The sequence below is a fragment of the Myotis lucifugus genome, unplaced genomic scaffold (genome assembly GCF_000147115.1).
Source record: "Myotis lucifugus unplaced genomic scaffold, Myoluc2.0 scaffold_362, whole genome shotgun sequence".
NCBI classification, from domain to species: Eukaryota; Metazoa; Chordata; class Mammalia; order Chiroptera; family Vespertilionidae; genus Myotis; species Myotis lucifugus.
Genome location: NW_005871410.1, coordinates 490677 through 513529, shown reverse-complemented (window position 1 = coordinate 513529; position 22853 = coordinate 490677). Strand labels below are relative to the sequence as shown.

General features: G+C 39.8%; 1 long non-coding RNA gene across 1 annotated transcript in view; it reads right to left on the bottom strand.

The window, feature by feature from the left end:
* Positions 1-22853, bottom strand: part of LOC102432781 — a 76050-nt gene that overhangs the window by 18542 nt on the left and 34655 nt on the right. Inside the window, exon 2 of the long non-coding RNA XR_330527.2 lies at positions 87-223. This is a non-coding gene — a long non-coding RNA (uncharacterized LOC102432781). The remainder of the gene's footprint in view (positions 1-86; positions 224-22853) is intronic.

Here is a 22853-nt window from a genome sequence, read left to right as displayed (position 1 = left end):
GAAGAGCATGAGACATTTGTTTCTACATCTTTTGAATTAAACGGAGAAGACTCATATACTTAAGGCCACCAATGGTAGAAACATACCTAATATTATTTTCCATTTCTTCACTATCTGATTCTTCAGAGCTTCTGTACTTATCTGGATCTGGAAGTGTGCTTGGATCAAATCCATCATCGTCATCATCACTCCAATCCAGAAAGGCTTCTTCTTCATCTTTGGCCTAAGAAAAAACACAAGGGAAATTGTGGTGTAAGAATCAGCTAATAAATACTCAGGTCTTATTTCTAGACACAAATAAATACTCCTCTAACTAAGATCCTTAAATTAGAAGCCTTCTATTCTGGTGAAAGCCTCTATATGATTTTCAGAACCATAATCATTGGCAAAGAGAAAGAAAATGAGTCATTTCAAAAATAAAATATGGTTATGAAAGTAAATCATTATTAAGTCTCTCAAATGTAATATGGGGGAAAACAGTCAGTTCTGTTACTTCCATATAATACACCTATCAAAGAATCCTATATAATAAAAGAGTAATATGTAAATTAACCATCACTCCGCGACAAAGATGGCGGAGTCCATAGTGGCCAGGGCAAGACGCTGGCAGTGTTGCCCCGGCAACGTGAGCCCAGCTTCCGCGCCCTGGCCACGCGGTGAGAGGGGAAGAGCTTCTGGCCAGAGGCCTAGGTGCGGGACGCTGGGCTTGCCTCACCCCCGGCGACACGAGCCTAGTGTCTGCGCTCTGGCCGCGAGGCAGGAGGCGAGGGGCCTCGGGCTGGAGCGAGGGTCGCTGAGCTCGTGGCAACGTGAGCCCTGTGTCCCCGCCCCGGCTGCACAGTGAGAGGGGAGGGGCCTCGGGCCGGAGCAAGGGATGCTGGGCTCACGGCAACGCGAGCCCAGCATCCCTGCCCTGGCCGTGAGGCGGGAGGGGTGGGGCCTCGGGCCACAACAGGAAGCCGAGAGCATGGGGAGCACAAGGAATGCTGGGAATCATAGTTCTGGTGGCAGACAAGTTGCGTGATCTCCTAGACCAGCGGTTCCCAACCTGTGGGTCGCGACCCCTTTGGGGGTCGAACGACCCTTTCACAGGGGTGGCCTAAGACCATCGGAAAACACATATATAATTACATATTGTTTTTGTGATTCATCACTATGCTTTAATTATGTTCAATTTGTAACAATGAAAATACATCCTGCATATCAGATATTTACATTACGATTCATAACAGTAGCAAAATTACAGTTATGAGGTAGCAACGAAAATAATTTTATGGTTGGGGGTCACCACAACATGAGAAACTGTATTAAAGGGTCGCAGCATTAGGAAGGTTGAGAACCACTGTCCTAGACACTCCAGTGAAGTGAGCCTGGAGCAAGTTACTGTTGCGGGTGGGGGATTGAGGGTAAGCAAAGATGACAGACATAAGTCAGAGTGTCGAGGAAAAATTAAAAGGAAGATATCCTGCAACTTCTAGGAAATCTCCACCAATGGAGCAAAGGAAAAAAAGGAGCTCTATTATTCTGTGAGCACCAAACCAGAATTGGCTGGGGTCTCTCACAATTCACTCATATGATTGCAAAGACAGACAGAAACTTCACTCTTTCAGGTACCCAGGCAGATACAATGCATGACATGCACGTTTTCATGGAAGAGGACTTAACAGCACCGTTTGCTATACACCCTTTGGTAAGTCACCTTTTTGGTGGCCATCTGTGTTAGTTAATTGCCATAATCAAGAGTAAAAATTAAAACTTTTCTATCTCTATGACAAGCAGGTCCTTACAACTTGGAGCAAGGCAACTATCTATAATAATCTATAATAAAAGTGTAATATGAGGGGCAATGAGGCAGGCAGAGAGAGGCAGTTAGGGGCGATCAGGCAGGCGAGCAGTTAGGGGCGATCAGGCAGAGGCAGTTAGGGGTGATCAGGCAGGCAGGTGAGCAGTTGGGGCATTCAGTCAGGCAGAGTGGTTAGGGGCGATCAGGCAGGCAGGCAGATGCAGTAAGGGGTGATTAGGTAGGCAGGCAGAGTGGTTAGGGGCAATCAAACAGGCTGGCAGGCAAGTGGTTAGGATCCAGTGGTCCTGGATTGTTAGAGGGTGCAAGCAGGGCTGAAGGACCACCCCCCCCCCCACTCCGTGCATGAATTTCGTGCACCAGGCCTCTAGTCCTATATAATAAAAGGGTAATATGCAAATCGACTGAACAGCAGAATGACTGGTCTTCATGAAGTGCACTGACAACCAGGGGACAGACACTCAATGCAGGAGCTGCACCCTGGTGGTCAGTACGCTCCCACAGAAGTCCTGAGCTGGGCTCACGGCTGGCGAGTGCAGCGGCGGTGGTGGAAGCCTCTCCCGCCTCTGCGGCAGTTCTAAGGATGTCTGACTGACAGCTTAGGCCCACTCCCCTAAGCCAGCAGTCAGACATCCCCCGAGGGCTCCCGGACTGCAAGAGGGCACAGGCTGGGCTGAGGGACCCTCCAACCCCCACCAAATGCACAAATGCACCGGGCCTCTAGTAAAGTATAAAATAAAGTTGTCAGTGCTCCTGTCCACACATGTGTAAATGTTAAAACTACCCAAATTATTAGGTGAAAATATAAAAGGCCAGGAGTGAGAGTACAGAGACCCTTTTTGCCTGATGATTTTGATAATTTTATAACCACAATAATCTAAGTTTTAAAATAATCAGATGAGTACAAACTCATTAACAGTACGGGTTCTTCTAAATTCAAGTGTAAGTATAAAGTCAATGAGAACAATGGGAAAAGGAAAGAAATAGCAAGAGATAAGAAAAGCACTAACATGGATGAACTTGGGAACTATCCAGTTTTGTATAAGTAAGTAGGTAGGTGGGCCATTTTGCTTTTGTTTTATGGTAGTTTATTTTTGTCAAAGAATAAAGGATACAATGTCAAAATAAACTTACTACACATCCTATTTAATAAATAGCTAATATGCAAATGGTCATCATGCCATCGTACCCTCACGCCAGGGCTGAGGGACCTGAGGCCAGGCCAGGGGACCTGAGGCTGCACTCCCCGCCTGGCAGGGCTTGACGGGGGACCTGAGGCTGTGCCCCCGCCCTGTGGGGCTTGACGGGGGTGGGGCCGACTGGGTGCGATTTCGAGGCACGCACAGGAGGGCGGGACTTGACTCTGGGTCCCGCGGCGCACCCCAGACTCTGACAGGAAAGAGATTTTCATATACATTTTACTAATTTTCTTTCATCTCTGACACTTCTATTATAGAGAAAGGGCAAATAGCAATATTAAAATATTTCCTCTAATTCATTCCCTTTTAATGTGCATGAATTTTGTGTACTGGGCCACTAGTTTATGTAATAAACATCTCTTATAACAAATTTATTTCTGGCATACTGGTTTTGTTACCTAGTAGATAAGAAATACAAATAAGCATTTCTACATGCATTTAAATGATTATAATTTCTCTCAGCTACCATTTTTATAATTCTTCACACCACATGAGACAAACTTCAGTGATTCTTTATTTTCAAATATTCTTTCCCAGAAACTAAAAAACCCAGACTAGCACAGCAATGGAGCAGGCAGGCCACTACAGAAGCAATGGAGCATGCAGGCCTCTAACACTTTGAACAGCTCTCCTTTGGTAAGTCTACACATAACAAAAGAAAGAAGATGTAAAGAAAATAAGGATTAGTCACCAGTGCTTAAGTTCATTATTGCTTTTTGGTGAAGCTTCCTGCTAAAAATAAAGGGTCTGGAGACAAATATCGGAGGGGACAAGGTTGCCACCAGGAGCAGTAAGCAGCACACCTGACAGCAGACTACATGGTCTACTTGGAAATAATCAAGGATGTCAACAAAAACTGAATGTCATCATATACTCATGAACCCTAATCTCCTGGGCTACTAGATACTTCTAATTTTCCAGCCTGATTCTCTCAGAGGAATGTGCTGTCTGAAGGTAGAGACCGAAAACGATTCTCAGATGTTTGGTCTCAGGTAACCTTTATACTTAAAAAGTACAAACTCACTAGAGTAGGTAAGAGGAAACCATTAAAGAGTAAATTTGCACCTCAGAGATGCTGGCAGCAATGGGAAGGGCGGTTAAAGGAAACAAGATTTGAAGGTAGTATTATTAAAAACACAATAATCCAGGTGAGCAGGGAATTCAATAAAGACTTTGGCAGTGGAGATAGAGGTTGGGGGCATGCATGAAAGATGTTAAGGAAGGAGAACCAACTAGACTGTGGACCAATATATTATGGGTACATAATATATTCCAGAGAATCAATATGCACAGAAGCATAACTGTGCATGTTAAATATGGTCTAAGAAAGCAGTTTAGTAAATACTGTGAAGATGCCTTAGGAAAAATGCCTTTATTCAGCTATTACAAGTGCCGGACACACTACTAGGTTCTGGAGGTGCAGCCATGAATAAGACACAGTCCTGCCCTGATGATAAACTGTTCTGAGATAGTTACCCACACAAACACTAACATGAAATCCATGTTTTGCTAATTCTGATGAACAGCCAAATGAGAGTGAACTGACTCCACTGGCCCTGCTCAATGCCCAGCATCTGTTAGAATGGTCTTCCACTTGTGGACCCCTAACATGTAGCTGATATGAACCCTCCCCTCCAGTTTGCCTCTTTCTCTCGGGTACTTGGCACTGCTGGGTTGGAAGGGACAACCACTTCTCTCCAACTAATCATTCTCCCATCTCTCTCCACCCTCCCAGCTTAAAACAAAACAAGAACCAAGAACCCCTGCTTTCACATTCACACTCCTCTTGAAGCCCTGAGGAGGTTGGGAGGAAGTAGGTCACACACACAAAGAAATCAGGGTCACCTCTATGAACTGGTTGTTCCTGAAACATAGTTTCCGAACTTCTGAGGAAAACACTTCACCTAAAATAGGAATGATTTTTCCTAAAATAGTTATTTGGAAGATTCAATTACAAGTAGGGCAGATGAAAATATCTGGAAAAGAAATGTAACCTAGGTAGTTTTTACTTTGTTTTCAGTTCTGATGACGGAAGAAACAGATGATAGGTAGCATTCATTCTCCTATAACAAATTTACAAAGTGCTCTGACACACATTATCTTACTTGATCTTCAAACCCTATAAAGTAGGAAGAAAAAAGGATTCTTGCCCATCTTCAAAATTGAGAAACTGAGTTAGATGACTACATAACTTAACCAAGGTCATGCAAACCTGGGCATACGCCAGGTCTTCTCCTACATCACCCTGAATCTCAACTTTGATCATTAAAGCTTTGAATTTGCTGCTTATACTATTCTCCATATCAAGCATATTTTATAAATTTCATGAGACACATCCTGGTGCTTTCTATGTCAACTTGTATGTGCCCATTTCACTCCCAGTTCTCCCAAGCCTCTGTTCTCTCATGTGAATATTGCACCAGCTTCCTAACGAGTCTCCCTGTACCCCCTCGCTCCCCGATCCCATCACTCCAATTCTCTGCTGTAATTAGAATGTTAGTTTTGTATTTTTTCAATAAGTTTCTATTCTAATTGTGTCTATCACCTGCTTCCAACCTTTTAAGCCACACTCTCTTCCAGGGGCTGGAACAAGTCAAGCCCCTTGACACCCAGGAGTCTCCACACCTGCTGTTTCTCTACTTCCTCCTCTACTTCCTCTTGCCTGGTCTGTGGTGTTTTCTTGACACCAAACACATTGTGTCTTTGACATCAATTCTCCAGCACCAAATGAGTCTCCAACAATTCAATTCTGACACCAAGCAGAGTTAACCCAGACCCCATGGGTAAAAGTACTCAGTCCCACAAGAATTCCCACACTTCAGATGCCACCTGTAAATAGGGTCTCCAAGCCACCTTCACTTCTGCCTGGGTGACTACACATTCAGGGGCTCTCACACTCCCTCCTCAGGTTTGATAATTCTCTAGAATGACTCAGAACTGGGGAAAATGCTATAGTTCTGATTACCAGTTTAATTATTAAAGGGTACAACTCAGAAACAGCCAACACAAGAGATGCATAGGGCAAGGTAGGGAGTGAGGACGGGTGCAATGCTTCCATGGCCCCTCCAGATGAGCCATCTTCCCAGACCATCAAGGCATTCACCAACATGGAAATTCTTGGAATCTTATTGTTCAAGAGTTCTTTTCATGAAGTAATTTGAATTAAAAAGCAGAATGTCAACTTTGACACCTCAAAACTTCATGAGGAAAATTTTCAAAATTCATGATAAGCTCTTTCTGATACTGAAAATCAATGTAAAGACTGAAGACAATTTTAGAGAAAAGTTAGGTATTCAAAATATTTTTCTCACTAATATAGAACTTCATAACAACTTTCTAAAAAAGAATTGAGAACAGGATACTTCATAGTTTTCAAATTTAAAAGTTCTGACTGCTATAGCTAGCTAACCATCATCAGTAGTTAGAGATGGACTGATTTTTGAGATTTACCTAACCTATAAATCCCAGGTACAAAGTTACTTAAAGGAGAAATTACTGAAATTTTATTTCTGAATTATAAACCCAAAAGGTTAATGGTATTATTAAATGTGCCTGTTGAAAGTGAGCATCTATCTTCTAAGGCAAATATGCAGAACAGTAAATACAGGAGCAGCTGATAGTGCTGAGAAATCACTGCTCCTTCTAATAATATTGTAATACTAATTGAAATACCTTAAAATATTTTTAAAATATAGAAATGTATTCCATAATGGTGATGTTGGACCTAATGCTGATTTGTATACTTGGTGTATAAATCAGAGTATATTTTGTGCACTTGTAATGGCTGAATTGTACTGGCTGAATTGCCACTGAAAACCCTCACTTTGATCAAGGGCCCTGGACTCTTCAATTGTGGGGATTCTGCTCAGAAACATCTGTGTCCTTTCTAACATCCAGCATTTATGAAAACAGGCAAAGCAAATGAGAGGAAGGCAACACATTTCACCTCTACACCCAACCATAAAGGCATCTGAGAAGACAAAAGGGATGCACAATGTTGGGGAATGCTAAAAGCAATATCCAGGAGAACAAATAGAATTTACGCAAAGGACACCTCGTTACAGAATTTCCCTCTTAAATCTAGTAGAATTTAACCGAATTTCACTCAGTTGACTTCTTTATTTTTTCTAAGCATTCCAAAACAATAGGAATATTTGATTGAAGGACTGTGAAGAGGCACTATAAATACATAAGAAGTAAGCATAGTTAAGTATGGCAGACAAAGGGCTGGCACATGAATATTCAAAGCCTCAAAGAGCAAGTCCCAAATCTGGAAGATCTTCAGAATCAAGTATCCAACAACCGCTGACTGCACACTCACTGAGCACTGCTGTTAAAGAAGGTGCAGTATGCAACAGCACACAGAAGAGACTATGATTCAGCATTTTAAGATTAGTAAGACTTTCAGCAAAATACAATTTCTTCTAAAGCTGCCTTGTACAAAATTCATTATTCTTCCTATATTGCTTACTCATCTGCTTATTTGATACATGAATATCTCCCAGAGCTCAACAGAATACTGAAAATGCTAAAATTTCATAACACCCTATTAAATAATACTGAATTTGTTTCTCATTCTCTGCTTTCCAGAGGAAAGTTACACTAAATATTAAATAATACAAATTACAAGCCCAGTTTGCCATTCTTCTCATAATAATGAAAACTTTAATATGAGTCACAAGACTCTGATTTGATCATTCCACCAGTGGCTAGCTGTGTGACCTTGAGACAATTTACTAACGCAGGGAGCCTGTTTCCTCATCTGTATGTAACCTAAACACTGCCATCTACCATTCAATGTTGCTGTGAACACTAAATAAGAAGTGTTTGAAGAAGTCCACAATAATGTTTATCATCAGTATTAACAACTGTGCAAACTGAAAAAGAGATTCCAGCAATTTGGCGGTCTTATCCTTCTTAAGTACTCTCCTGCTTTCTCCAAACCAAATTTTAACTTGGGCAGAAATGTGCAGCAGATTTAAATCTCCTTAGGAATTTGTGCAATAGATTTAAATCTCCTTAGAGAAACATGTTAGTTAAACAAAAGATTACACACAAAAGAGAAAATAATTGAAATTATAAAAATAATCTATATATATAAAACCCTAATATGCAAATAGACCTAAAGGCAGAACAACCAAACAACTGGTCACTATGATGTGTGCTGACCACCAGGGGGCGCACACGGAACATGGCAGGTGCCGGCAGCAGGTGGCAGAGCGAGGAACATGGTGGGCATTGGCCGAGGTGGATTGGTGGAGCAGGTGAGCCAGACCAAGGTGGGGGTGCCAGTCGCTGTCATAGGGGTGAGCCTCTGGTGGTTACTGAAAATTCTTTGCTCCTGCGCGCCGTGGTCCCGCCAGGCGCTCCCACCTGCTGCCAGTGCCGGCCTCGCTCACACCTGCAGCCAGCTCCTGGCGCTGGTCCCGATTGCTCAGCGCCGTCAGTGGGTGCGAGGGGGCAGCTGCCAGCCCCAATCGCCACTGAGGGCTTCTCCACCTCCCCCTGCTCCTGAGGGGCGACTGGGGCAGCGGTCGCTGCTCACACCTGCTGACGGCGCTGACCCCGTTCACACCCACTGCTGGCACCGGCCCCAATCATCAGCAGGTGCGAGCAGGGCCGGCACCTTCAGTGTGTGGGAGTAGCAGCGGCGGCAGCCCTGCTGGTAGACAGAGGACTGGGGGCCATGACGGGAAGGGCTGGGCAGGGGCACAGAGGATGGGCCAAGACCCGCCCCTGTGCCCACCAAAGCCTTGTGGCCCACAGTTCCTTTCAAGGTGCACAAATTCGTGCACTGGGACCCTAGTTAAGGTTATAAAAGGTGAAAGTGATCAATGTTAGAATGAACCAGAGTACTTGTGGAAGATGCTTCAAGCATAAATAAAAGCACTACTTGGTAAATCAACCAGTGAATAGTCTGATGAATGGAGTATTACTCAACAACAACAATTCTGATACATGCAACATCATGGATGAATCTCAATGTATCTTATTAAGTAAGAAAGGACAAACCCCAAAGGCTTCATACTCAACTGCTCTATTTACATAAAATTCTGGAAAAGGAATATCTATCGGGAAAGAAGACAGATCAGAGATTGCCAGGAGCTAATGTTGGGAGGAGACAGCAAGAAATAAGTTTTTGAGATGATGGAACTATTCTGTGCCTTTAATGGTGGAAGATGCACAACTCCCATGTAATTGTCAAAACCCATAGAAGTGAATACCACAAACAGTGAATTTTACTATATGTAAGTTAATAAATATAGGACCCCCTCCTAGAATATTTTGATATTTAAAAGAGTGTCCACAATGCAACATAATTACTCCTACAAGAACATGCTTCACATTTCATTTATAAAAATGTGAGATACTGTGTTTCATCCACAGAATATCCATAATTATTTCACTCAAATATATCATTCTGGCACTGGGTCAGGTTTGGATGGAACGACTGCCATGAGTGCTTATATACTCGTAAGATGAAGTTTTTGATTATTCCAACTAACATATGATTCACGTAGGCACTGGTGATGTCACCTTGTAACTCTCCCCTGCAGTAAGTAATATCTTTTCAATCCACAACATATAGACTAACTCTGTTCAACTTTCCATCAGCCAACCACTGCTGTATCTGTGTACATTACCGCTGAGAGGGAAGGCAAATTATGTATAACTAACTATCATAACTGGGCAGCATACCCTGGAGGGTTCACGTACATGGAGACTGCTGCCTTAGAGCTATTATTGTCAAAGCATGTATGGTCTTCAAAATGAAAATAAAGACTAAATTGTCCCTAAGTTCCCTTAAAATTTCACAACAATTATATAATTGAAAAAACAAACACACCATGAGGTAATAAATATATATCAAACTGCTGAATAAATACTTGTTTTATGAATCCATTAAAAAAAGTCACAGTTGTTCTTAACTAGAAGCTTAAAAATTTTAAAGATAAAGTACTTTAAAAAAGAGTATATCTAAATAAGCAAAATACCACTTTCTAAGAAGTTCTGTATTTTGAATCATTAATTTTGTTATTTCCCACATGTTTTGGTAACAAAATTAAGTTTTTATTTACAAAATTTAATAAATTAGCTTTAAGATAAGCCATGATAATATGTTCTTAAATCTGCTCCATTATTTGTTTTAGGCTTCTAGTTTCAAGTTTAGTTAAAATAAATTATAAATTAAAATTAGAAAAAATCACCCTAGCTGGTTTGGCTCAGTGGATAGAGTGTTGGCCTGTAGACTGAAGGGTCCCGGATTCAATTCCGGTCAAGGGCACATGCCCGGTTTGCAGGCTCAATCAATGATTCTCTCTCATCATTGATGTTTTTATCTCTCTCTCTCCCCTCTCCCTTCCTCTCTGAAATCAATAAAAATATATTTTTAAAAATTAGAAAAATGTCATGATTTCTAGCACATAATAAGCAATGGCTTATCATGAAAAATGATCGATAACTCTCATTTTAAATTGTATAGATACATCTTTTAAAATTCTACATAACAATCTCCATCTATAATATAAATGGATTATATTATAGAAATGATAAAAATCTCAGTTACTATCGATTTCCTATATCTTTACCATCTTCACCTTAAATAAAGACAGTAAGGGTGAGTCAGGATGCTTCAAGTTCACGTACAATTTCCCAATTCTCACTCTCCAGCTATAAAACTTCACAGCACCAACCGAGGACCTCTTTTGCTAAAGTGTATTATCCTCCTGTTCTCACGAGCTTTCCTTTCACTTTTTTTTTTTAATATATCCTTAATGATTTCAGAGAAGAAGGAAGAGGGAGAGAGAGATAGACACATCAATGATGAGAGAGAATCATTGATCAGCTGCCTCCTGCACACCCCACACTGGCGATTGAGCCTAGGTTGCCGGGAATCAAGCAATGACCTTCTGGTTCCTAGGTTGATGATCAACCACTGAAAAATGCCAGCAGGGCTCCTTTTACTTTTTTTAACCAAGAAATCAATTAACGAGTTCATGATTTTAATATTCAAGTTAGATTTTCATTAAGTTCACTTGTGCAGTGAAAACCTTCACATGCTGAAACTGTCTATTCTGTCTCTATCCAGTTTGCCACACAGTCCTGTATACATGGGTTTGAATAGAGGTACAATTAAGATAATCAATTTTTCATTCAGCAAAAGCAAAGATAATGTTTTATATACACATGAGAAACATATTTTGAGGAGATGAATACCTGGAAATCATAGCTAACTCATTGATTGCATAAATTTACATGAAATTTCTTATCTTATATTACTTTCTCTGTTTGGAAAAAAATAGCTAATCTTGCATATCAATCTCTTTAATATTCTACTTAGCAACCAATGCTTCCCTGATAAGGGGCTGACAAAAAGCAATTTCTGTATATCATTCAGGTGTTGAGCTAACATTAAATCATCTATTAATAGAGATAAAGAGTTGAGACTACAACCTCTAGTGACCACATATTTGAAAGGCAATTTATTTTGTGCAGTTTTCCAAAAGAAAAAGGTAGGCAGCCCTGGCCGGTGTAGCTCAATTGGTTGAGTATCGTCCCGTGCACAAAATGACTGGCAGTTCGATTCCTGATCAGGCACATGCCCAGGTTGCAGGTTTGATCCCTGGTTGGGTGAGTGCAGGAGGCAACTGGTCAATGTTTCTCTCTCTTTCTCTCAAATCAATAAAAATATATTTTTTTAAAAGAAAAAGGTAGGCAAATAAGCAGCTAACAGGAAAATAATAAAACAAACATTTTTGTGTATTTTCTAGAGGTATAGACAATACAAAGAAAAACCAACGAAATTATTTAAAGATTAAAATTTAAACATTGAAATATCAATGTCTAGAACATAAATATTTGTTCATACACAAATGTATGAATAGATGAAAATATGTCAGAATTTCATATTTTACAGATAGCAAAATAGGATTAGAGAATTTAGGTATAGTTAGTGGTAGAACTAGAACCCAAATCTTTGGGTTTTAATACAAAATTAATACAAAAGAACCAAATATTGCTCCCCTTCATCCATAATAGAAACTACTACTAAGTCAATGATGTTAATAATGACAATCTTCAAATACCAACATAAGTCCGAAACAATCACTATACCAAGAAGCTACCTTACAAATTTGTGAACTCACATGAGCACATCTTTTCCTTCCTTCCTTCTTTCAGCAAGCATTTGACAACCTAGTATATGCCAGTTTAGTAATAGTTCTATATTGTAAAGCATCTGCTCATACAATTACCTAATTAATGCCAAGACACACACATATATACACAAAAGAAATCCAAGAGGACAGTGAAGACTTCATAGAAGAGATCAAAAATAGTCCTGAGGATGAGTTAGAATGTGGAGGGCAATGGGAAAGGTAGAGGGAAAAAAGGAGTTTTCAGTGCAGTGAAGGACGGGAGAATAGTAGGAGCCCAGGCTAGATGAGTACACAAGGGCTAGCTTGGGGAGGACCTTGAAGGCATGCTAGGGGAATCTGGAATAAATTCGAGAACCCAAGGGTATATAAAAACAAGGACTTCTTTTATCATGAAAAAAAAATTGTGTAGATTCTTCCATCCTCATCTCCCCTCAAATGATAGTAACTGTACTTTTATCATCTTCAAGATTACACATAATGACAAAAATTACTATAGATTTAAAGACCCTTTTGAAATGTGTATTTTTACTAATTCTAAAGTAACAACATATTTTCAAGTTAGTACAGGCATTCTTTGGAGATATTGCTGGTTTGGTTCCAGACCACCCACAATGAAGCTAGTATCTTAATAAAGCAAGTTGCAATATTTTGGCTGGTGGGGGTCTGGCTTTCAATTTGTTAAAAAAATGTCATGTCTGTGAAGGGCAGTGAAATGAAGCACAATCAAATGAGGTGTGCCTGTGGTATGTATATAGGAGGATTATTCAGTTTTGTCCTTTCAGTTGAGGTGTGTTTTTAAAAATGCTGGTTGCACAAGCATTCCTATAGGATGATGATACAAATGAAGGAAAACACAAATATAGAAATGGCAAAGCATATGGAACTACATCTGTTCTGGCTACTACAGAAAGTATGAGACAGTGTAGCATTTCCCAGATAGAGGGGCAGGCCTCCCAGGTCTGCAGAAGGTCTGTCTGGAGACCTGCAGAACTACTTGAACAGACTGTGGACACAACCGGGTGTGTGACACTCATCTCTGCCAATATTATAGGAGTTTTTTGTACCATCCTGGTAGCTCTTCACCTCTTTGCCCCATGCCCTCCCCCCAAAATGTTCTGGAGATTTCTGCTGCTCACCAAATCCAAGTAACTAGTAGCACAATCCTGAGTGTAAATTATTGCAACATTGGGTGAGTGCAAGGTAAATTGTAGAGGCTAAGAATGTTTTAGCGGATGGGTTGGGGCCTATCCAAGGTTCATTCCAGAACCACAGTATGAACATAAGGTCAGGAGTAAAGACATTATGAAGGGGACTGATTCACAATTGCACTTTAAGGCAAAAAAAAAAAAAGTGCAGAATTGTAATACTTTTCTATGAAGTCTACTTTTTCTTGGGAGAGTTGTTGAGCTGTATACCTGAAAAGGGCCACAGTGGAGGCTCTAATTATTAAAGTTTTTTTGCCATACACTGCACAGACAGACTTAATTACTTGACAATCGATCCTGATTTCACTGGTTATGTTAGAACCTCAGCTCTGTGCAGGCTCTGATGAAGGATTCAGGAGAGTGACCACTGTCTCTCGAGGGCCCAGTGACACAGGCACCACTACAGGATGATGATGTGAATGAAGGGAGCCACCAACAGACAAGTTCAGAAATACAAAATCTCTCAGGATACTTAAAATCTATTCTGCTGACCACAAAAGATGGGTCGTGAAAGGCTCACACAGTGAGCATAGCTGCTACAGGAGTCCAAAGAAGGAGTTCCAAGAGGGCTGGGGTGGGTGGAGGGGGCTTCATGGAAGGCAGGAAATGGGTGTGAGCTGAATGCTGAGTAATGGACAGTGTGTGGAAAGATGGTAAGTAAACACACAGAAATGCTACTGAACACGGCACAGTGCGGAGAAGTTTATACTAGAGTAGATGTGTGTTGGAGGGGATAGAACAGGTGATAGCTAGCAGCTCAGAGCTAAATCTTAACCTAAGTTACCACAGGTCTGACCTATACATTGGAGTTCTCTTCCCTAGTCTCAATCTTCTGCTTGTTATTTCTTTCCATGGTTCCTCCCTCTTTTCTAAATATATTATTCCATTATTTTATAGTAAGCATTTTCATGGGATCCCTCAATCGTCTGTGGAATGAAACTTGGTATAATCAACAAGTAAATCTGTGGTGGCATCAGGTTATGGAGGACTCAGAGTGCTGAAAAAAGGAGTTTAATGAATGAGGAGGTCTACATAGGTTCTTAGGCAGGAAAGTGGCATAAAAAAAGTGATATTTGAAAACTTCATTATAGTCATAAGACCCATACTGAAGTGATACATTTTGTTTTATTCTTTTTTAAAAAGCAGAAGTTGGTGAGGGTGCTGGAGCACTACAGGTACCAGGTGACCATCGGAAGACACTGAGAACAAAGCAGCAGCTCTAGACCAGCTGAGGACCATGCAACACAGTATAGATCCCACACAGGTCCCACTTGCCATTCCTGACAAACCCCTAGTCTCTCTCTCAGTAGCAGTTACAGTGGTGTGGATTGATCGTCCCTAAACTGATGGCCTATTTACATGCTATTATTTTCCAGACACAGAATGTGGGTACCATATAGGTCTTATTCTTTCCTCATTCTTACATTTCTATCAAATTATATTTACCTTTGTGTAAGAATTATAAATCTACCAAATACTCAGAATAGTGAAATTCTCAAAGGATATCGTGTAGGCAGCCATGCACCTACGTTTTAACAAGTACCTAAAATCTGTCTAGTCTGTAAAATCTAATCCTATGTTAAGGGTCATGTATTCTTAGCTTTTTAAGGAGATTCAATACACCTTTTTGGAAAGCTCTGCTACAGAAGAAATAAAATTGCTATTCCTTAATCTATTTAATTATTAAATAGGCTATTTACAAATAATTAAAACTTTTATTTATTAAGGACTTGGTACATTATGCCTTAAATTTTCTTTAATATGCCTCATGGTCAGAACAATCAAACAACATTCTTTCTGAGGCTTCTCTTTTTCATTTTGGCTCTGCTGAAATTGTGTGCTGCTTTTAGTCTTGGTTTACTTGTTTTATAGCAACCATGAAAGTACACAGTAAATTACTATTGCTAGATTTCAAGTTAGGCTAATATCAGCTACAGAATTTAGCAAATTTTATATGGTTAACTGTGCTCTGGCTCAAGTTTTATAAGCTGTAAGTACTTTAAGGTCATAAATAAACTAAATCCCCCATTATTCAAACAAAACTGTGATCTTCAATTAAGTAAAAATTGGTGGACAATGAACTTTTAGTAAAAGAAGCACTATGTGGTATGGGTCATACAGATTCGGCTCCAACTCCTGTCACTCTAAGATCTATCAATTATGTAATCATTATAAAAGCTGATGAAGGTAACCCAGAAACACTGTAAGATACTGAACCATTAAGGGAAGAGATCTATTAAGAATTCTGGTATTTGTATTATCAATATGTTTGCAAAGCACATTTTAAAAAAATACTTTTTTATTTATTTCAGAGAGAAAAGGAGAGGGAAAGAGAGACAGAAACATCAATGATGAGAGAGAATAATTGATCGGCTGCCTCCTGAACACCCCACACTGGGGACTGAGCCTGCAATCCAGACACGTGCCCTGACCGGGAATCGAACTGTGACCTCCTGGTTCATAGGTTGACGCTCAATCACTGAGCCACACTGGCCAGGCTCACAGCACATTTTTTATATGTTGACTCTTTTTGTTGTTGTTCATCCTCGCCTGAGGATATTTTCCATTGATTTTTTAAAGAGAGAGTGGAAGGGAGGGGAAGAGACAGAGAGAGAAACACCGATGTGAGAGAGACACATGAATTGATTGCCTCCCAAACATGCCCCGACCGGGGCTGGGGATCGAACCTGCAACCCAGGTACATGCCCTTGATCAGGAATCAAACCTTGGTGTGTAGGCTGGTGCTCTAACCACTGAGAATACCAGCCAGGGCTACTATGTTGACTCTAATTCTCAAACAAATCTATTTGATGGGCTTTTTTGCTCTTTTATAGACTAAATAAATAAATAAGTAAACAAGGCTCAGAGATCTTAAATATCTTGGCTGAAGGCCACAATGTTGGTAAATGGCAGGGTCTGGACTGGAAGTGGATCTTCTAACTACAAACTCTATGTTCTTATCACTAAATCACCACAGCTTATGTTGCAGAAACCTAGATTTTAACCATAGAGATGAACACCAAGAAAATCGACTGGTTCGGCTTCAAAATAAAAAATGTTACAGGGGGCTGGATTTGATCAATCTTGTCAGATATATCAACATCTACATCTCATTTCTGACATATTACCAGTACAGCATGTCCAATTTCCCTGGTATAATGCTCTGGTTTAAGCAAATTTCACCAGATGTGGTACAGTGGGCAGGGGTTCTGCGGCATAAACCTAGTCAGGGGTAAAGGTATGGCTGTGCAGCCTTTCATGAGTCGTGGGTGCAGACTGCAGTTCCGCGGAGCATATACAGAAACAGTCAAGACGTGGCAATATTAATAACTATACTCGACTACAGAATAAAGGAAGTTCACTGGCCTCTTGGCCCACATAACTACAATGCTAAGGCAGTGGAGGCATATATAGTGAATATGTGTAAGTATTTTAAGATAACTGGAGCCATGCATGGTGTTTGCAGATATCAATAAAATTACATTATCTGATAGTATCGTCACCCTTACTTGAATTTAATTTGACATTTCATACAGACAGATGATTTTTACAGTTCAGGGCCTACAACATAAATGGTTTTGTATCTTTATTTTCATTCTAATCATTATCCCTCTGCTGAGGAGACATGTTTATGAAATGATTGACAGGGCTATTAAAATCCATGACTCATCTCATCTTAAAAATAAGGCTTATAAGCACGAAAAACACTATCTCAAACAAAGCAATATGCATTTCCTCTGGTTGAAAAAGTTATAAAAACCAAGATTAATTTAGTAACTATAAAGAATGAAAGAAAACTTTAATATTTCTAGCCAATGTCACTAGCAGACTATGATTTCAGGTTACTTAAAATGTGAATTCATTCTTTTCATTAAGAGAATTCACTAATTATCTGCTCAGAGCCTAATAAACTTCCTGTACCACAGTTTTTCTTAGGGGAAAATACCCCCCCCCCCCAAAAAAAATAGAACAAAGATAAGAACAACCTTTTTCTAAGCATCTAATTTGCTACACAGAGACAAATATGAGGGGGAAAAAATACTTCTAAGATTTTAAGAAATGCTTTGCCATTTTTCTGTTTGGAAATAAGTACTTAATTCTAAAGATCAACTAGTTCTTTTGTGATGAACAGCCTTGACTTTTGTATTGGGTAAAGCAATATAGTACATGATACCTATACCGCCTATGCATTATATAACAGTAAAGTATTCTCACATTCAGAAGGCCCCCCCCAAAAAATAATTAACCTTCCATTTCCCCATGAATATAAAAACTTGCTAATTTGTAGATTTTTCCAAAACTATAACACATTTAAGTAACTAGTTATTCCATTTCTAATGTTTCTAAGCAATATGTCATTTCCCAAAAGTTACTCATTCCATGAAGGGAAAAAAGGAAGATGGTGACTAAGGGTAGCCCACAAGACAAAAATGGAAATGTTTCATTAAGCTAAAGCAGTGGTAATAAAAGGGATAGCCTCCAAATGTCCAGGATAGCAGGTGTATTTTCATCTGCTAAGATTAGTTTTGTGTGGCTAACGGAATAAGTTTGCTAGTAAAAAAAAATAACAACAAAATCAAGAACACAGATTCAAAGAAAGATCACCTTAATAACCTGATGGCTAAACAACTAAAAATGTTTGTTTGATTTGTCTTGAATAAAACATATCTCTTAATTGCTATCTTGTGGGTTTTGATTTGTTTCATTCCAAATGAAGAAAAGCTACTTTGTTTTTGGTGTCTGATATCCTGATCAACATCACTGATATTTTTATTAGATGTCAAAGGAGGCAAAGCAATGTTATAAATAGCATTCTAATGAGAATAAATTTTCTTTGGCAAGATTCAGTAGTCACTTCAGAAGATCCTATATTTTAAGGGGATTGATGGAGGCTTTTCACCAAAAACTTGGTAATAAAGAATGAATTTGTTTTCAAAAAATTTTATATAATTTTTCAGAGGATTCATCACTAGAACAGGAAGACAGACAAAGAGAGAGGAAGTTGGGAGGTGAAGGGATGGAAGGGAAGGGAAAAGGGAGAGAGGGGGGAATAGGAAGGGGTGGGGGGAGCAAGAAGGGAAGAAAGGAGGAGGAAGAGTTGGGGGGAAGAGAGAGGAGAAAAGATGGGGAGTGAAGGGAGAGAGGGGGAGAGATAGAAAGGAAGAACTATATGTGGATCTGGGGAAGGAGCATTCTCAGAAGAGGGACCATCAAGTGTAAAGCCCAGAGGTAGCAATGAGCTTGGTACTTAAAAGCAACTCCTACGATTTTCACCCAATCAAATGAGTAAGTGATATGCCATACACTATGATGAAGACTTGGAGAGATGCAGATTTAGCAGAAATGGAGACAGGGATTTGTAAAGAACAGTTTGTTTAGCTTGCATTTTCAACTCGAAATGGCTTGCCTTTCCAGTTTCTCATCTAACTGCAATGGGTGGCATTGGTTAAATTATTGCTAGGTACAGTATGTTTCTAAATTGTTAGGAAGGATGGATTCTCTCTGTCATTGAGTCTGTTTTGAAATGACTCACCAAACACGCAGGAGAGAATACAGAATACCTTAGGAATTGGCCATAAATGAAGATGAATTGACAAGCTACACATTACATAACATCCACTTGTGCTTTCCCAAGAATAGAGATCATTTAAATTCTTATCATTCCCTTTGATTTGTTGACCTTAAAAGCATGCCAATTTCCTTACTCAGCATGGAAAAAAAGTTTGTTTAGCTATGACAAATTTGAAATGCCTAACAGCTGCCCAAATGGAAATATTATGTAGGCAGTTAAATAAATGAAGCAGGAGCTCAGGAGAGAAATGAAGGCTAAAGATATAACTTTAGGATTCATCAACATTGGAATGATATATAAAGTGCTGAGAATGGATGAGATTACCTGGGGATGAGTGAAGACAGAGAAGTACAAAGGTCCAAGGACTGAGCCCAGAGCATTACAATTAGAAGCCCAGAAGTAGAAGAGAAATTAGTAAAAGAGATGAGAGATTTCCAGAGAGATTTTCAAAACTTGATGTTTTGAAAAGTTTCAAGCAGAAAAGAATGAACAAGTCCAATAAAATGAAGACTGGGAACTGGCCACTTGATTTGATGGAAACTGCTGATGATTGTGTAAAGAAACGTTTCAGAGAAATGGAAGTATAACATCTGAGCAAGTAGTTGGAAGAGATGGGGGATGAGAGTGTGGTAACAAAAGCATAGAAAAAATTCTGTGTCAGAATGGCTATCATCAACAAATCAACAAACGAGAAGTGCTGGCGAGGACGCGAAGAAAAAAGAACCCTCATGCACCGCTGGTGGGAATGCAGACTGGTGCAGCCACTGTGGAAAACAGTATAGAGTTTCCTCAAAGAACTAAAAATGGAACTGCCATTTGACCCAGTGATCCCACTTCTAGGAATATATACCAACAAACTAGAAACACTAATCAGAAAGGATATATGCACCCCTATGTTCATAGCCGCACAATTTACCATAGCTAAGATTTGGAAACATCCTAAGTGCCCATCAGCAGATGAGTGGATTAAAAATCTGTGGTGGCCGAAACCGGTTTGGCTCAGTGGATAGAGCGTCGGCCTGCGGACTCAAGGGTCCCGGGTTCGATTCCGGTCAAGGGCATGTACCTGGGTTGCGGGCACATCCCCAGTGGGGGGTGTGCAGGAGGCAGCTGATCGATGTTTCTCTCTCATCGATGTTTCTAACTCTCTATCTCTCTCCCTTCCTCTCTGTAAAAAATCAATAAAATATATTTAAAAAAAAAAATCTGTGGTGCATCTACACCAGTGGTTCTCAACTTGTGGGTCACGACCCCTTTGGGGGTCGAACGACCCTTTCACAGGGGTCGCCTAAATACATCCTGCATATCAGATATTTACTTTACGATTCATAACAGTAGCAAAATTACAGTTATGAAGTAGCAACAAAAATAATTTTATGGTTGGGGGTCACCACAACATGAGGAACTGTATTAAAGGGTTGCAGCATTAGGAAGGTTGAGAACCACTGATCTACACAATGGAATACTAAGCTGTGGTGAAAAAGAAGGAATTCTTACCATTTGAAACAGCATGGATGGACCTGGAGAGCATTATGCTAAGCGAAATAAGCCAGTCAGAAAGATAAATATCACATGATCTCACTCATTTGTGGAATATAATGAAAAACATAAACTGATGAACAAAAACAAATCCAGAGACAGAGAAGCATTGATCAGACCGTCAAACCTCAGAGGGAAGGTAGGGGAAGGTGGGGGTCAGGAGGAGAGATCAACCAAAGGACTTGTATGCATGCATATAAGTCTAAAACCAATGGACACAGACATCAGGGGAGTGAGGGCATGAGTTGAGGGTTGGGGGGGACAATGGGGGATAAGGACACATATGTAATACCTTAATCAATAAAGAAAAAAGTAAAAAATAAAATAAAATAAAAACCAATAAATGTGACAAAACAAGGGAGAATGTAGAAGCTAGGAAGGGATTTTTCCCCCCTTATGATGGGAGATACAACATGTTTGCAGGCTAATAAGAATAGTCTGATAAAAAGGAAGAAATCAATGTTACAGAAGAGACATGGGAATATCCAAGAGCAAAGTTTCTAAATAGAAGGGAAGGGGTGGGATTCTAGAGCCCAAGTGGAGAGGCTGCCCTTGGAATGGAAGCTGAGACAATTTATTCATGTAACAGATACACAGATGCAAGAAGGAGTGATGATTATATATATATATTTCAAATCTTTGATAGCAACCATTGAAAGGTATAGGGCAGCCGTGGGCAAACTACGGCCCGCGGGGCCGGATCCGGCCCGTTAGAAATGAATAAAACTAAAAAAAAAAAAGACCATACCCTTTTATGTAATGATGTTTACTTTGAATTTATATTAGTTCACACAAACACTCCATCCATGCTTTTGTTCCAGCCCTCCGGTCCAGTTTAAGAACCCATTGTGGCCCTCGAATCAAAAAGTTTGCCCACCCCTGGTATAGGGCCTATTGAAAACAGGACCAGCTAGGAAGCGGCTTCCAGGAAGTTCAGTTTACCACCAAAATACCACCAGCCAAATCTCCTTTCTCACCTGTATGATAATACCTCAGTTGCCCAATTTACCTTATAGAGTGTTGTGAACGCAAGTACAAACTATTTTAAAGTTATATAGAACAGCAGTGTCACAAATATACATAGTGATATGGTGTGGGCTGTAGAAAATTTACAAAGGAATGCTTAGCAACTTATATGAGCAGTATCTTAAAAAACTGAAATGTGATTTAAGGTAGATACTTCTGAATTAGAAATTCAGAGGATCATGGACTGTTGAAGTAGGAAGGCCGTGTAATTAAAGTGGTTAAATCATGAGCTTTAGAGGTGGTGGGTGAGGATGGTGTTGGTTGAATACCATCCCCAACACTCACTATAAGGCTAATTATTTAGTCTCTACTAGACCTCAGTTTCTTTACCTTTTAAATGCCTCATCAGGCTGCACATTTGTGCAAGAAACATTAGCAGTTGTGATCACTACCAAAAATAATCTAGTTCAGCCTCCCCCTAGTACAGAATCGACGTGTGGAGATCTGCCATAAAATCAGTCACACAGCCCACCACTACAGAGTTGCAACATTTATTTATTCAGTGCTTGCCTTTGAGACAACACTTGTTTAAATAAAGCAAGCCTCAATATTGAAGGTGTGATCTGCATAGATTACTACAGAAGTGAAAAACTGCAAAATTATTCATAACATGTTATCCTCCAAGTCTATGTATTCCCTGAAAGTAAAAAAGAAAGCAGCATGCATGATATCTGATATTTCATGGTGCAGGCTGGGCTGAAGGCAGAGAACTCTTATTTTTCCCATAAATCTCATAATTACTATTATTACGGAGAAAAACAGAGACTTGAATCTTCAATTTTCTTTGTTATTCCAACCAACCATAATGAGTAACCTACTAAAATACAATTCAAGTTTTAATGAAACCAGTGCAAGTGTCCTTAAATAGAGAGCATATAAGGAAAGCACGGACCCACAATATATCTACTCATAATTTTAAAATCAGTGTTTAAGGATTTTATCGATAACCTTTTTCTGTCTTTCCATTGATTAAAAAAAAATCTTTATTTTCAAAAGTATTACATATGCCCCCTTTCTCCCCATTAACCTCTTCTAGCCAATCCCCACCCCCTGCCCCAAGCTTTCACTACCCTATTGTCTGTGTCCAATGATAACCATTTTAAATAGTAGTTGCAACCAAGAGGAATGAATGAATCATACAATTTTAGATGTGAAAGCAACATTTTTAAAATAAGTGAGTTAATGTTAAAGACCCAGAGATTTTAAATGATTTGTTAAAGATCATGTCACTGGCCCAGAACAAACAAGAAGTTTGGTGTCCTAACTACAACCTACTGCTCTGAATCCTTTTTTATTAAAATACTAGAGGCCCGGTGCACGAAATTCATGCACTGGGTGGGGGATTCGGTGGGG